The sequence below is a fragment of the Cavia porcellus genome, unplaced genomic scaffold (assembly GCF_034190915.1).
Source record: "Cavia porcellus strain 051 isolate PalLab524CR breed Dunkin Hartley unplaced genomic scaffold, mCavPor4.1 scaffold_2, whole genome shotgun sequence".
Taxonomy (NCBI): domain Eukaryota; kingdom Metazoa; phylum Chordata; class Mammalia; order Rodentia; family Caviidae; genus Cavia; species Cavia porcellus.
The window spans coordinates 118,313,127-118,328,739 of NW_026947485.1; the positions used below are offsets into that span (position 1 = coordinate 118,313,127).

Sequence of the window (15,613 nt, forward strand, 5' to 3'; positions counted from 1 at the left end):
CAGTGCCGCCCAGAGCCATGGCTAGGGAAAGTGCCACACACATTCTGTTTACAGAGTTGTATTTCAACAGTGGTACCAGAAAAAAAAAGAAAACTATCACCGTGATTTGAGGTAGGACTATAGAATTGATGTTATTTTATCTTATTTGGTCTTTTGAGACAGGCTCTCATTGTGTAGCTCAGGCTGGCCTTGAGCTCACTAGGTAGCCCAGGCTGCTCTCAAATCACAGTGATCCTCCTGCCTCAGCTTCCTGAGTGCTGGGATTAGAAGAGAAGTAGATTTTTTTTTTGCAAGGCAGGCGCTTATGCCACTGAGCTAAATCCCTGGCCAGAAGTGGATCTTTTTAAAGAACTTCATGACCTTGCTGACTTGTATGATGTATTTTGTGGGTAATCTGTAGTTTCTGCAGCTAGAGTTCACTTGTGTAATTTCAGAAATGCCTTTCTTGCTCGGGTTTCACCTGGAAGCAGTGCAGCAGCTGTGTTTATGGAGTTGTGTGCTGGGTACTGCGGTACCCTGAGCAGGTGGCTGAGCTGTGTGTCCTCAGGGTCTGCAGCCCAACAGGGGCTCCCAGGTGCACACACTGTCTGGATGCCGCAGGCACCATGTCCAGGACTCTCTTGGGAAGGGTGCTGTGCTGTCAACCGCAGGAGGCAGGAGGAGCTGGCAGGCAGCAGGGTTGAGGGATGTGGGCTGTGTGGTGCAGTGCGCAGAGGATCACAGACCAGCAGGGATGCCCACAGGATGTGTGCTTGGCCCTTTGACCAGGCAGCGAATCTGACTAGTACACAGGTGCAGTTCTATGTGTGGCTTTGTTCTCAGAATTTAGGGCTCTAAACTGTGGCTCGCAGAGCATGTCACTTGTTTTTTTTTTTTTTTTTTAAGACGAAAGACATTAGTGCATGAATCGCTTTTTCTAATTAAAACCTCGGTATACAGGTTCAGTTGCAGTGTTGGCATTTGCAATAAGTCATTGGGTTTTGGGTACAGATTGGATGCTTGTCTCAAAGGTTCACCATCACTGCTTTAGAGGGCTCATTTCTATTTGAACTTAACTTTTCTCTAAGTAGCTTTTGCAATTTGTTTTACGTACAAAATGCCCTAAGGGGTTAGGAGGTAGGTTGGTGCGATATTCAGTTAGGAACTCAGGCTGGGATCTTCTCCAGCTCAGAGAGGCCGGCGGGCCTGTGTCCCAGGGACCTGCCCTCTGGGTGATGTTCCGAGGAGAGGCTGCTCCCCGTTGGCTGTTCACGCTGTCGGCCACACATGTCTGCACCATCTCTGCTGTCCGCTATGTGCATTCCTAAACTTTCTTCTGTAGGAGCAGGCATTTTAGGATACAAGTTTGAAAATGCATCTCAGACATTTGATGCTCTCCCAGCAAAATTTGATTATAGACCTCCAGCTGAAGGCTTAAAGAGTTTTTTGATGAATTAAAAACCAGAGAATGCTTGTGAACCCATATCGCCTCCACCAGTAAAAGACAATTCACCTGGCACTTTCATCATGTTCATTAGAAGACTTGATTGTAATTTTGATGGAAAGGTTTTAAGTGCACGGAGCGGGATACAAAGCAGCCGATGTTCACAGTGTGGGTCTCAGGACCTCCATGGCCTGGGTCCAGCCATATCAATGTGTTACAAAAAATTGCCATCCCATCTGTGTCTGTGGGTGAGTCGTCAGCTGATTCCCTGGAAGATGAATTCACATGTGGAAAAGGGGGCCACAGTGTCTTAGTTCCAGGGTGTAGTCTTCCTCTAGAATACTGTCTGGTCCCCTCTGCAGTATAGCACACATCTGTCTCATCCCAATAGCCACTTTTATGATCACAAAATTTGCCCAGGACACACATAGAGCCGGAAGGAATAGGCTTGGTAAAGATCAACATAAGAAACTCCCTGTACGTAAATGTAAGAAAGGAGATGAGGATGATGTGTGTGGATGGGTATGGAGATGGAGACAAACACAGAATCCTTCCCTGTCCCCGAGTGTCTCTTGGCCAAAACTGAGAAAACCTGCCCCGTCTGCAAGCGAGAAGTGCTTCCTTCTCGAGGTGATGCCACTGCTGCCGCAGACAGCAGGCAGGAAGGGAGGGAGGGTCAGAGCGCTGCCCTTGGCTCCGACCCCTTGCTCTGTCAGTATGCAGAGTCCCACTCACCTCAGAACATGACGGAGCCTTCAGGCTTTGGGGATGATGGCAGTGGAGAGACTGACAGCAGTGAGGCAGAAAGTGAAGCAAAAGGAACACAGTATTGTGGTCCAGCAGCAGCCTCACAGGGAGCTGGACTGCAGCACCACAGACACCGTGTGACCCGGAAGGTGACGTGTTTGCTTCCCTTTAAAACATTTGTTTAGGTGTGGAGTTGAGTTTTTGCTCCTCTTAGAGATTTCTGGAGAGATAGACTACCAAGGCAGGCTCTTATCTGGTACCTGGCCACAGAACTATCCTCTGTTTTACTGACAGCAGACTCAGGCATCAGGGATAAGATAGACCCAAGACGTTTTTTAAAATCTCAATGTAGTTTGTGATAAGATTTAGATCCCATGCGAAGATGTGCTGTTTCACACATGAGGCAGCGCCTGGCCACTTAGTGCAAGGTGAAGGCGGTACACACACCTTGCTGAGCCACCTAAGACAGCGCTGGGGGTGCTCTGCCACTTCTCCGAGTTGCCTTTGTTAGTGAGAAGCAAAGGTCTGTCACCATTTCTACCCCCCTGTCAGCACTGCACAGAAAACTCAAAGCTCTCTTTTTCACTTCTGTTCCCAACCAGTCTTATTCTGATAGAAAGGTCAGTAACTGGGGCAGCCCTCGGATGGGTTCCAATCCTCAAGTGTGGTGTGGTACTGGGGTTCAACAGCTGATGTCTTTGGACTTGGGAGATTTCAGCACCCTGTAGGGTCTTGTGTTGGGAGCAAAGCAAAAACCAAATGCTGCATAAAAATACCAGACTTGAGCCACTGTTAATACTCAGATCATATACCTCTTTACAAAGAGCATTGTATGCTAGTTAGCCCCGCTAACCAGTATACAGAGAAAACCGTTCAGTATTAGATTTGAAACTAAGCGCTTATGTTTAACAGAACTAATGTATTGAAATGATGTGTTGTGAAAAGGTAAATTATATTATACACCATTGTAACTGTAGAAATGATAGAAATGTATAATTAAACTTTTAAGATTTTTGTATAGCTTTACATGAGGAGAGTTAATAAAACTTCTCTATTTTAAAAAAGAGAGAAGCTAGAAGGTATAAAAAGAGAGGTAAAATAAGCTAAATCCCACAACCCAGAGATAAGTACACTTGGGTATATTCTTTCTGTATCCCGGCATCACTTTTTTCATTCATAAACATGGATTCATGTTGCAGAATCATGAATTCACATTGGTATCCTCTTCCTCTTTTTTAGTCAAGTACTAGGGGTTGAACTCAGACCTTTCTCACTGTGCTGCACCCTAGCCCTTTTTACTGCTTTTATTTTGAGATGAAGTCTCTCTGACTCACTGAGTCGCCCAGGCTGGGCTTGAACTTAGGGTCCTGCCTCAGCCTCCCAGGGTGCTGGGAATTACCTGCATGCACCATCACCCCTGCCTGGTATACTCTTTGTTAACTGAGAGACTCTATATTACCTCATTTTATGGTGGAAAATTTCAAAGATGCTGCAGAATTATTTGGGAATAGTGTGGTGAACTCCACACATCCACCAGGTGGCTTCTGAGTCTCTGGGTTTGTAGCCAGGTTCATTTCATCCACGCCTCCCTGGAGAGTTTACCTTGGAGTCAGTTCTGGTGCATATCCTGTTGCCCCTTGAAGCTGCAGTGACTGAGCAGCACTCTGCTCTACACATGGACCATGGCTTATGTTTTCCTTTCATTATGTTGTACTCATTATTTCAGTGTTACAGATACTGCCACGGCCAGTACCTAAGTGGAGGAAGCTTTGTGTGTGTATTTATTTTCTTAAGTTTCTGAAAGCAGAGTTTCTGAGTCAGAGGGCACAGCCACTTGCAAAGCTCTTGGTTGTTAGGATGGATGGCACCTGTTTGCACTTCCACGGCTGTGACATGGGAGGAAGCTTTGGGCCCTGGCCAACGTTGAGGTGATTAATCGTCTTTACCTATCTGATCATGAATTCGGCATCAAGGAAAAAAAACTATTTTGCTCTTCTCTTTTGTACTTAAACTTGAATACTTAGAAGTCAGATAGTAAGGGCTGTGCTTTTGGAGAGTTAGGAGAATTAATAAAATCTCTAAGACATGTTTAAAGAGAGTCTTGTGAAACTGAGTTACCTGCCGTGTTGCCTGCTGGACTTTGTGCCCTTCATAACTCCGTATGCACTTGATTGATTGTGGTTAGCAGATTCATTTTGATCAGTTACATCAATAATCTCACTTTTAAATTTTTCTGCATATTTTTATAAAACTAAAGGCAAAATTCAATACACTGTCAAATACAGGTGTTGCCAGTACCATTTGGCAAGAACCACTGCCTTGTGACGTTACTAAATGTCCCTGATGGAATGAGGCAAGAGCCCCAGAGACACTGGGTGGCGAACGAGAGTTTACAGGTCTCAACTGCTTTTGCCTCGCTTCCCATGGTCTTTCTCTGTTGGCATCGCAGCGTGTGATTGGCCCTGCATTCACTAAGCACGTTGACATTCTCAGTCTTTGTTTTCCATCCTCATTGACTTCAGACTAAGCAAAGTCAGAAGCGAGCGCTGCGTCTCTGCAGGCTCTGCAGCTCGGGTCGGTGGAAGTGCAGACTCCTGTCACAGGTCATGCACCGACCTCTATGGCCCAGGCCTTGGGTAGAAAACTGTCTCTTCCTCTCAGTGGCATTGAGCGAGCTCGTCCCTCTGCCACCCTCCCTGTCTTTAGCACGAGGCTGGCAAGTCTGCTCCTCTCAGGACTGTGTGAAGATTAAACACTGCAAGGGCACACAGCTGGAGTGCTGTTACTACTCCTCACAGCTACAGCCTCTTCTGTGTGCTTTTTATTAACCTTATATTTTTTTATTAGTACATATTTATCATACATATTGATCACATTCATCACAGGGAATTTGTACCTGTGCATTTCCTGGTTCTTTTTTCCCCATTTCCTCTCTGCCTTAAACCCTTCTTCCCTTCCTATTCACAGAGCTTCATTTCCCTTGTTCTCTTCCACCCCCCACCCCCCACCCCCGCCCATCCTCTTTTCCTGCCCTATTCCCTTCCCATCTGGACATGCTCTTGCTCTTCATGCTTCCCAGGACCTCTTCTCTGTAGTGCTCCTCATTTGTCTTTGGGTTTCTCACACTGGAGAATCAATACAGTGTCTAAACTTGTGTGTCCAGTTCAGATTGTGGTCTCAGGGTGTGTCTGTTTAACAGTGTCTAACAGTGTCTCGAGACTATCCTTCTTTATGGCAGAGTAGAACTGCACTGCACAGAAATACCACATTTTCTCTATCTATTCCTCTGCAGGTGAGCATCTGGGCTGTTTCCAAGATCTAGCTGCTATCAACTGTGCCGCTATAAGCACGAGTGTGCATATATCGCTGTGATATGAAGCCTTTAATTCTTTTGGGTCAATTTGTAGGAGGGGAACTAAAACCTCTAGTTCTAGCTTGTTGAGGAATCTCCATACTGATTTCCGTGTTGTTTTTACCAATTTACATTCCTACCAACTGTGGAGAAGTTTTCCTGACAGCATCACCAGCATTTGCTATTGGCTAATTTCTTGATAATAACCATTCTTTTTGGAGTGAATGGAATCTCAGCATTGTTTTAATTTGCATTTCTCAAATGACCAGTGATATTAAACATCTCATATATTTATTTGCTGTTTCTACTTCATCTGAGAAGTGTGTATTCATTCCTGATACCCATTTTTAGACTGGGTATTTAAGTTTGGGGGGCCTGATTTTTTTTTAGTTCTTGATATATTTTTCAGTTCTTTATATATTTTAGATGTTAGTCTGAGGAGTAGTTGGTAAAATTTTTTTCCTATTCTGTGAGTTGTTTCTTCACTCTGTTGGTAGTTTCTTTTGCTATGCAAAAGCTTTTTAATTTGATATGATTCCAGTTGTTGATTCTTTGTAGTGTGATCAAGGGTTTGTTCATAAGGTTTTGCCCTTTGTCTATCTTCCAAAGTTATACCTAGTCTGTTTTCCAGCAGATATTTCTGTTTTAACATTTAGAGCTTTGATTCATTTTGACTTTAGTGCATGGTGAGATATTTGGGTCTAGTTTACACACATGCACACCCACACACATCTATTCATGATTTTGTTCCTTTTTTACTTCCCCTCCTCCTTCTTGTCTTCCTGTGTCTCCAGATACCCTGTTTTCTATCATCATGTTTTATTTCCCTTTTTATTTATACTGTGGTTTTCTCATGTAAGAAACTGTAGGATGCTTAACTTTCTGTGTCAGATTTATTTTACATAAGTTTATGGCCTCAAACAAAGTTTACTCTTCTTAATGGCAGAGTAGCACTCCATCATGTGCATAAACATCACTTTGCTTTATCCATTCATCTATTGGTGACATATCGGCTGTTTCCAAGATTCGGTTATTTGTGAATTGTGTTGCTCTTAACTTGGTATGCATGGATCACTATAGTATGATGTCTTTAATTCTTCTAAAGAACATTATATGTTTAAGGTATGTGAGAAAAGGCAGAAGGCTGCTTTGGGATTCTGGAATATCCTTCTGGGTGAGGGCATCTGTCTGACTCTCGAGCTTTTTTTTTCTTAACTATGGCCACAAGAGGTCTCCAAAGGATTTTATATTCTGAGTTGCAATTTAAAGCCTACTCCAACCTTCACTTTCTTTTGTACTGGGGATCGAACTCGCAACCTTTCGTTTGCCAGGCAAGCTAGATCCTGGGGCCTTTCACATTTGTTTTTGTTTCTTAAGATACAGGCTTGTTTACTTTGTATCCCATTATAACTTAGACCAACTACTGACTACTAGTCAAACATAGCTGTAAGCTAAGATGATTGTTTCTGAACAGTGACAAACCTTCATTTTTCTGAGACTGCTTCTTGTGTATTTGCGTGGAATGCATTGTAAGATTTCAGTCCCAGCCCTGGTGGTTGCGCCTGCTGCCTCATGTTTATTGTAGACTCGAGAGAGAGAATGGAGAGCAGTGGTGTCGAGCCCTGCGTGAGCTGCAGTTCAGATCACTGTAGCTTAAAGATGTTGCGTGTTATTATGATTAACAAATATAAGTAATATTATTGATCCTCAGAGAAACTGATTCGGAGGCAAGGAAGGTGACCACAGCCGCCCATACAGAATTTGTGTTCAGGGAAGCAGGAGTGTCCGGTCGCTGGCAGAGCCCAGCAGCCCCTGGGAGGGGGTGAAACACCAAGAGCCCTCAGGTGCATGGTCTGGGACTGAAGGAGAGGTGTGGAGCTGCAAAGGGGACCTTCACACTGAGAACTGCGGGTGGGAGAGTGGAAAGGGGAGGCCCAGGGTAGGGCATGGATTCCTGCTGCAGTGGCCGCCAGGTTCTGGGCTTGATGGATAGGAGTAGGGGAGTCTACTGCATCAGTGGGACAGTTGAAGTTTAAAAACAACTTTCCACCAGCAAGAAGAGTGCATGGTGAAAAGAGTAAGATCAGGGAAGCGAGGTATGGTGTCACATTCCTACACATATGCTACTGGCCTAGGTAATTTAGTGAGACCTTGTCTCAAAATAAATAAATAAAAAAGTTTGGGGGTATAGCTTAGTGTGTTGCACAAGGCTCTGGGTTCCATTCCGAGTGTCACTAAAAAGAGAAAAGTGAAGTTTGGAGAATGCCAGTAGTTAGGAGTAGGAGAAAGACGAATAGAAATGGAGTAGCAGAAAGGGGAGGCTTAGAGAGTGAGGTAGGCAGAGAACCAGGATGTGCGGTCTTCATTTATCTTTTGCACGCGGTAGAATCAAGGGTATGAGTACATTATTTACCTTACTGACTATTTTACTGACACTGCGTGACATTCAGAAGGATGCTAGGTTAAAACCCAGCCCTGACCCCCTGACACTATCATAAAGTGTGTGTGGGCACTGCCCGAGTGTGACAGTACACAGTAGCTGTCTGCCCTTTGGAGGACATGTGTCAAAAAGTCAGTGCCAGCTCAGGGAAGAAGTCCAAGCTGCGGATCGTAAGGAAACGTGGCTTTTCAGTCATGGGGAGGAGGGACGTCCTGTCATGCTCACGTCAGCGTGCGACAGAGAAATCCATTATCGTGTTTTCTGTCCCCAGAGCCCTCACCTTAGCCTGGGTCTGACGTGAACCCCTTCTCATGGTTCATCACACAGAGCATCGATGTCACGTGGCTGTCACCTGTGCATCAGACACAGCGCTGGAAGTCACTATTGCTGCATTTGAGTCTCTTGCTGATTTATGTAGGGAAGGGGCCTCACTTTGTGATGGTGTAATGGTTTTTGTGGTTTTGGTGGAGAACACTGAGCAGAGCCTTAGTGTAAATGAAATAATAGTGTGTGGTTATCAGCAATTGCCATGCAAAGTAGAACTCCTGTGACTAAACTGCACCTTTCTAACCTCATATTTGAGTTTAGAGTTCATGTAAAACATAGCAAGTCTTTTTGAAATGTGAGAGGAGAAAAGAGATTTTATACACAACCTTGATTAACACTAGGGAATTTATTATGGCCAGGACTTGGTGGTCTGGGTTGGGGCCGGCAGTGTAGCAGCCCAGTGAGTGAGGCGTGCCAGGTGGCACACAGCTGTGGAGGTCAGAGTCCCCAAACTGTTGTGTGAAATGGACTCGGTCTTTTATTTTGTTTGGTTGTTCATTGTTGGTTGTTTTCCTTTTTGAAAATTTTAAAAAGTTTTATTAGTCCCTGTTTGCAGTATGTAACGGTCACATTCACTATGAGGAGCTGGTTTGTGTATAACAGATTTCATTCTCTTCACCTCCCCTGGAGCCCCCTCCATCTCTGGGTTCCCTTCCCATTTGCAAAGGATCCATCTTCCTGTTTTCCTGTTCCCTTTTATTTGACTCCTAACTTACTCACACCTTGAGTTTCTCAGATAAGAAAAATGATATGATATTAAAGCTGCGTGGCTGATTTATTTCGCTTAATGTTAACAGTCCCGAGGTGCCTCCCTTTTCCTACACATGACTGAAATGTATCTTTCCTTATGGCAGTGTAGTATGTGTGCAAATCCCACATCTTCTTTATCCTTTCCTCTGTTGGCACCCTAAGTTTTGTGAGGTCGGAGGCAGGCTAAGGTGAGTATGCGTGGCTGCAAGGTGAGACTATGGGCCCCTGCATGCAGCTGGCAGCGGCTGTTGACAGTAGCCTGAGAGCTGCTCACCGTGGCCGTGTCTGTGGTCAGAGGTGGGGGGCTGGCGCTGTGCTCTGAGGATGCTGGGCGCCATGGGATTTGTTTTCGTATTTCTTGAGTTTGGCTTGCTGTCTCCTCTGACATGTGTTTATTTTTTTGTTTTAGAAATGTTTTCTTTTATACTTGTGAAATTGTAATTTAAAAATTACAGAGATAAAGTATGCTTGTATAAGTAAAAAGAGTATTCTACAAGGAAAAATGATTTTTGCTAACTTGCCTACTTACTTTGATTTATAGTACTTTCATTGTAATGTGACATGAAATTTATAAACCTAACACCTAGTGTGTCAGCTTATGCCTCCTTTTCTTTTTTTTACGAAGAGAAAACCACATGAAGATTTGAGGGTGAAGTCAAACAAGTATCCAAAGTTAGTAAAATATAAGTGGACCATTGTTTGGTGTGAAGAATGATGTGCTCCTGCTGAAACCAGTGCTCCTCTGACCCAGGAGGTTGTGGCTCACTGGGGACTTGGAGTTTTCTGTACCCATAGCGAAGCTGGCAGCAGGTGTTGAGCTCTCCCTCCCCACAGCCACCAGCCTGGAGTGGGCGGTGCCACAGATGTCTGAAAGACATGGCTGGTCCTGTTCTTCCTTTTGAGCCACAGTGCAGACTAAGTGGTTTGGTTTCACTGTTATGGACACAGCACTTGCATTCTCAGGCTATGGTGGTTTCCCCCGCAGTGGAGACAGTGAAGGCGCTCACTGGCACTAACGTGCTCGTAAGTAGACACGGACCTGCAGGATGGGAAGCATGTGTGTGCTGTGTTGTACAGGTTGGAATTCAGGTGATCTAGGATGGTACTTTTCAAGCTGGATGTCACAAAAATCACCTTGGAACACCAGAGACACCAGAAATTATCACTGGAACTAAAGTGTACACACAGCAGGGTATTTTATGACACTGTAGTTTTATCTGTTTGTGTGTAGTCTATCTGTGTGTGGGCCTGTTTTCTCATCTCCTTTCTAAGCTCTGTCATGTTTATAATGGTTTAAGAATGGAATTGAAAATATATTACTTAGATGCCATTAGTAGCTGTGTAATCTGTTGGTTATGTCACATGCATGTTCTAATACTGATCAGATACTGCCCCAAACAATGTTTTTAAATAACATAACTGAATGGTAGGAAATATTTAAAGACCGCATTAAAAATTCTAAAGCTGACATGATTTACGGACTATATGTTGCCTATGTGGAAGACCCAGCACAAGTGACAGATTATTAGAAATACTAAGAATTTCGCAGGGTCATTAAATACAAGAGTCACCTCTGAAGACGAAGAGTGCTTCAGCACGGCAGCCGTGGCTTCCTCCTTTCCCGAGGTCCCAGGCCACTTCCCCTTTCTGCTTTCCTCTTGTTACCTTCCTGTGCAGACAGTTTTTTTCAGCTTTCCTTTCAGAGTGTGGCAGCTTGTGACAGATACTGTTTTCCTTCATCTAAAAATACTATTTTCTCCCTCATTTTCAGAAGGGTTTCTCCTGGTATGGGATTCATGGTTCTTTCAGGTCTTGAGAAAGATTGTGTCACCTTCCTACTGCCTCGCTGGCTTCTGAGGAGAAATCCTATGTGCCCCCATTGTTTGTCCCTCAGAGCAAATGCAGTTTCTCTCCTGGGTGCTTTCAGAAATTTATCTTTGCTAACAATGTTCAGAATTTTATTTATGATGCATCTCAGCATGGATTTCTTATGACCTTACCCTGTTTGGACTTCACTCAATCTTGAATCTGTAGGTTTTGTGTTTTGCTGAATTTGTGAATTTGTTATTCATTGTTATTTTTTGGCCTGCTTTCTTTTCTCCTTATAAGATGCTGTTAAGAGAATGTTAGACTCTGGCATAGGCTTTTGGGACTGGGTTAATTTATTTCAGTCTGTTTCCCCTGTTTGTGTAGGTTGGGTAATTTCTGTTAGATTTCCTCATTCATTGACAATTTCCTCTCCACTCACTGCTGAGTCCATCTACTGAACTTTCTATTTTGGTTACAGCATTTTGTACTTCTAATGTTTTACTTCGTGTTTCCTTGTCTTCAGTTCCTTCAAAGAATTTCCCTTTGCCTTCAGTTAATCTTTTCACTGTTTCACTTGTGTGTGCAGTTGCTACTCAGGCATTCTTACTGTGGCCACCCCGAAAGCATTGCCTTTCTATCCCGTTATCATCTGTTGGTTTTCTTTCTATAATCAGTTTGTGCTCTTCCTGTTCCTTGGCAATGAAGAGTGTGTTTTGATTGAGACTTGTGCTGTTGTATGGCGGTGGGAGTTCCAACTCCTGGGTCCTCTCCCTTGGCCTTCTCTGATGCTGTCTGTCATGGTTTATCTGCAGATGTCTGCCTCCCCCACCCAAAGCCTCATTCTGTCATAGAGGGACCTTGCTGGCAGGAGGTGGCCCGGCCTTAGTCGCTGTTGGTGTGACTAAGGAGGTTGCATCTCCTTCCTGGCTCCTCCCATCCCTCTTTCCTTCCTGGCTGCCATGCTGTGAGTAGCTCTCTTCCACCAGCCCTCTGCCATGCTGCCCAGCCTTGGAGCCAGCTGACTGGGCTGAAATGTGAGCCACAGTAAACCTATCATTACGTTGCAGGTGTTGAGTGTTGCACCTCATCCACTAGGAAAGTGGCAAGAACACTGTCCAATGGGGAGAGGAGCCTCTTTGCCACAGAGAGGAGTGGAGGTCCTGGCTCCTTGTGTGGTCTCCCTGCAACATGGGGAAGAAGACCTTGCTCCTGGCCAGCAGTCTCGGCTCCCGGCTTCCTCCTTGTCCTGCTCAGACACCGTGCCCAGCAAGGGCCCTGGAGCACTGGTTTCATCTATCCTGGAGTGACCGGGCACCCCTTCTGCCCTGGCTGACATGGGACAGGACCCACAGGGCTCTCTATGCTGTGGCTGGAGTGGAGTAACTCTTGTTTAGACCAATCTTGTCCTTTCTAGGGGATTGTCCTGGGAAAGCCGACTTGGCAGGGTCCTGCCTGGCCTGGTGGCCTTTTTGGTCATCAGCATCAGCTCTGTGCCTGGGTTGTCATGGGAACTTAGCACTGGGTACTCAGATCCCAGGCTCCCCGGCTTGTCTGCTGCTGTCCACCTTTTGAAGCCATCTGGTGTATGACCTGGAGGGAGGTGCACCTGGCAGGAGGGGCAGGGAAGAACCTATCTGTTGCTTCTCCCCAGGGCAGAGGTTGTGCAGCCTAGGTCTGTGTTAGTGGTGAATGTGGGTTCCTTGCTGGTGTCCTAATAGAATTAAAATCAGCATACTATACTGATGATGCCAGCGTGTGTATCTTTATTGCAGTATAGTTGAATTTTTTACATAGACAAATCTGAATAAAAGGGCCTCTTCTTTTCCAATTTCTTATAATTTAAACTACTTTTTGTATTTTTAGTATCACTTGAAGTTTAAACATGTTAGGATGTTTTTTAAAGCATAATCAGTCAGGAAAATCCTTGTCTTGTTCTTGCTGATATAACAGTCTAGGCACAGGAAGGGACAGTTTTGCCAGGCCTTGGTCGGATCTATCAGATGATCAGGTCATGCGTGATCACAGGTCTTACAGCCCTTCTTGTTGCTCACATTCACACAGTACAGCGTTAATGTGAAAAATCAGGGACTCACAGGGGCCACAGAGCATGTGGCGTGAGCCCAGAGATAGCCCCATCATGTGCAGATCCCAGCACATGGCCTGGAGTGTGGGAGGTGCCAGGCTGGGGCTCCAGACCACGGCCACCCAGGGACAGCCAGTGGCATCTGGCTTGCTTACTTGAGAGAAGATTTTTAAGTGTTTCTCAAGTGTTCTTTGCTTTCAGATTTAAATACTCACGGTGTACTAAAGACATGTAATAAGGGAATTACGCCTGTGATTTCCTGCGTGTGTGTGGGTAGCATGACCCTGAGGTTAGGGTTTGAGCTGGGAATGCGGTTTTGCCAGAACTGCCGGCTTGCAGTGAGAGGCATGTGGCAGTGGTACCCTGCAAGATGGAGAGTGGTGTGGCAGGTGTGGCAGGTGTGGCTGTCGTGGCTAGCACACGCCCAGGGGAACGTGTGTCCCATTATGTGTGTGCGTTGTACAGTCTCAGTGTGCTGGTTGGGGTTAATTCTAATTTGAACACAACAAATCTCAACCAGAGTTAGAAACAAAAGCTCTGCACGATGGGTTCTTCACGTTTCAAATTGGCTCACTTGCTTATAAAGGTATTTTATTCCACCTTCCAGTTGATTTTATTAATTTAGATGGCGAACAGTAAACTCTTAAGTGATTTTCCTCTTTTTATACCTAAGAGGAAATAAAAACTCTCAGTGTCGACAGATGTTGTACATTACGTACTCAGTCACTTCTTCATCCTTTAGCAGCACTGTGGCCTGCCATGTGCCAGGTTCATCTGAGGATATTGACTGCAGAAGCGGGGACCCTGGCCTCCCGGGCCACGAGGTCCAGGGAGGAGGTGGCCCCGGGGAGCTCGTGTTGGAGCTGCTGGTGGTAGAGGTCTTGCAGAGTTCCTGCTGGCTCGGGGTGCAGGTCCACCCCAGGGAGGGGCCAAGGAGGATGCCGGCTCTCATTCAGGGATACTGGCCCGCAGATGGGGGCTTTTCCGGGGAAGGAAGCCAGCTTGGTTGGGCTGCATTGTGGGTCACGTCCCCCAGAGTCTCCTGTGGGGGGGAGGTGAGTGGGCCGCGGGGCCCCTGCTCATCACCTGTCCCTTGTGTGCTCACTGCAGCTTGTCTTTCTGTGCCTGCCAGTGGTTTCTGGATAAACCGTGTATGGAGGTCCTCTCTGCTAAGTGTCCCTGGTCACACCAGCCTGGCTGCTCGATGTCCTCAGTCAGTTAAAAGCATTTGCCTCTTTTGGTCCTTCTGACTTCGGGGAAGATCCAGAAGTCACTCGGTGCCAGTCAGTGAAAAAGGTGGACCATTACGTGGTCGTATCTTTTTTTTTTTTTTTTTTTTTTTTTTGTCTTTTTCCTTTTTATCGGTACCGGGGATCGAACTCATGACTGCCTGCTTGCAAGGCAGGCACTTATGCTGCTGAGCTAAATCTCCAGCCCTAACGTGGTCATATCTTTCCAGGCTGCCTCTCCAGTGGGCGGCACTGGGCATCAGTGTCCACCATGCCGTTCCAATCACACCTCTAAAGACCCTCAGGATGGAGGCTGTAGCACTGCTTTAGAGAGGGGCAGGAAGGGTGGGACAAGTGTGTGTTTGACCTGGCGGGGGGGACTTCGAGGGCATTCATGGTGATGTGACTTCTACTGCAGTATTTAAAAATTCAGACATCTGTGCGTGCTTCAGCACTCCTCTGTCACTGTTCCGTTTCTCCCGAGACAATTCCCAGCTCCATTTGAATGTCAGTCCTGTGACAGCTGGCTGCTCGTGTAGACCCTGCAGATTGCCTGCAGTTTGTGACTGGCCCAGGAGACCCGTTAGCAGGTGGCATCCCCTGCTCCAGCCTCTTGCTGCACAGGCTGATGCATATGTGGGCTAGGGCCTGCACCTTTGGCCCTTTGCTGCAGTCATGGATGTTGTGCAGGCAGCCCACACACCGGTTTGTGGAGGTCCAGCTTGACAGTCCTCAGAGAGGCGGTTTCAGCACACATGACCTCTGTAAGACACCCAGTTGACAGCTGTGCGGTGCCTGAGGAGTGCTAAGTTAGGAGCTGGAGTGAAATCCAGCTGGGCAGAACTCAGGTGGGCTATTCCTCGAGTCTGCAGAATCTCAGGCAGAGAGGGTGCCTGCAATTCACCGTATATCTTACTATAACCAAGAGACCGGGGAAGGACCAGGAAGTGATTTTATACCTGCACACAGTTTGTGAACAGAAAGTTTGCATGAGTGATATTGGACACGGTTGAGGCAGTGATTATAAAGGACTCTGGGGTCGCTCTCGGAGCAGTTCCCCTTGAGTCTCCCATGTTGGAGTCCAGTGAGCCTTCTTTCAGCCTCTCCCATCTCCTTTACCAGCATGGTCAGTCCTAACTGTAGCTGGTTCTTGCTGGTGATAATCATGAAGTACTCACTGCCTGCGGGGTGGCATAAACTGAAAGTAGGCAGTGAGGGCAGGGTAGCAGCTTGGTGGCAGAGTGCGTGCCCATCCTGGTGAGGCCTGGCCTCAGCCCCATGCTGTACACATGCTCAGGTGATGGCCTGGGTGACTCATGGAGTGGGGTCTCTTGCCAAAGCGTCTGCAGACTTCATGCCCTCGCTCTGTCTTCAGTGTGAGTGAGGAGCAGTGAATCCTTCCTGGAGGGTGGGCTAGGCCCTAATGTGAATCATTGCTGACAGTCTTGTTTTT

At 46.2% G+C, this 15,613-nt stretch overlaps 1 protein-coding gene and 1 pseudogene across 1 annotated transcript in view; both read left to right on the top strand.

Moving 5' to 3' along the window:
- Window positions 1–15,613, top strand: part of Msh3 (mutS homolog 3) — a 107,801-nt gene that overhangs the window by 15,993 nt on the left and 76,195 nt on the right. The gene's annotated exons all lie outside the window — the stretch shown is intronic.
- LOC134475272 (E3 ubiquitin-protein ligase RNF13-like) lies at window positions 15–15,609 on the top strand (annotated as a pseudogene).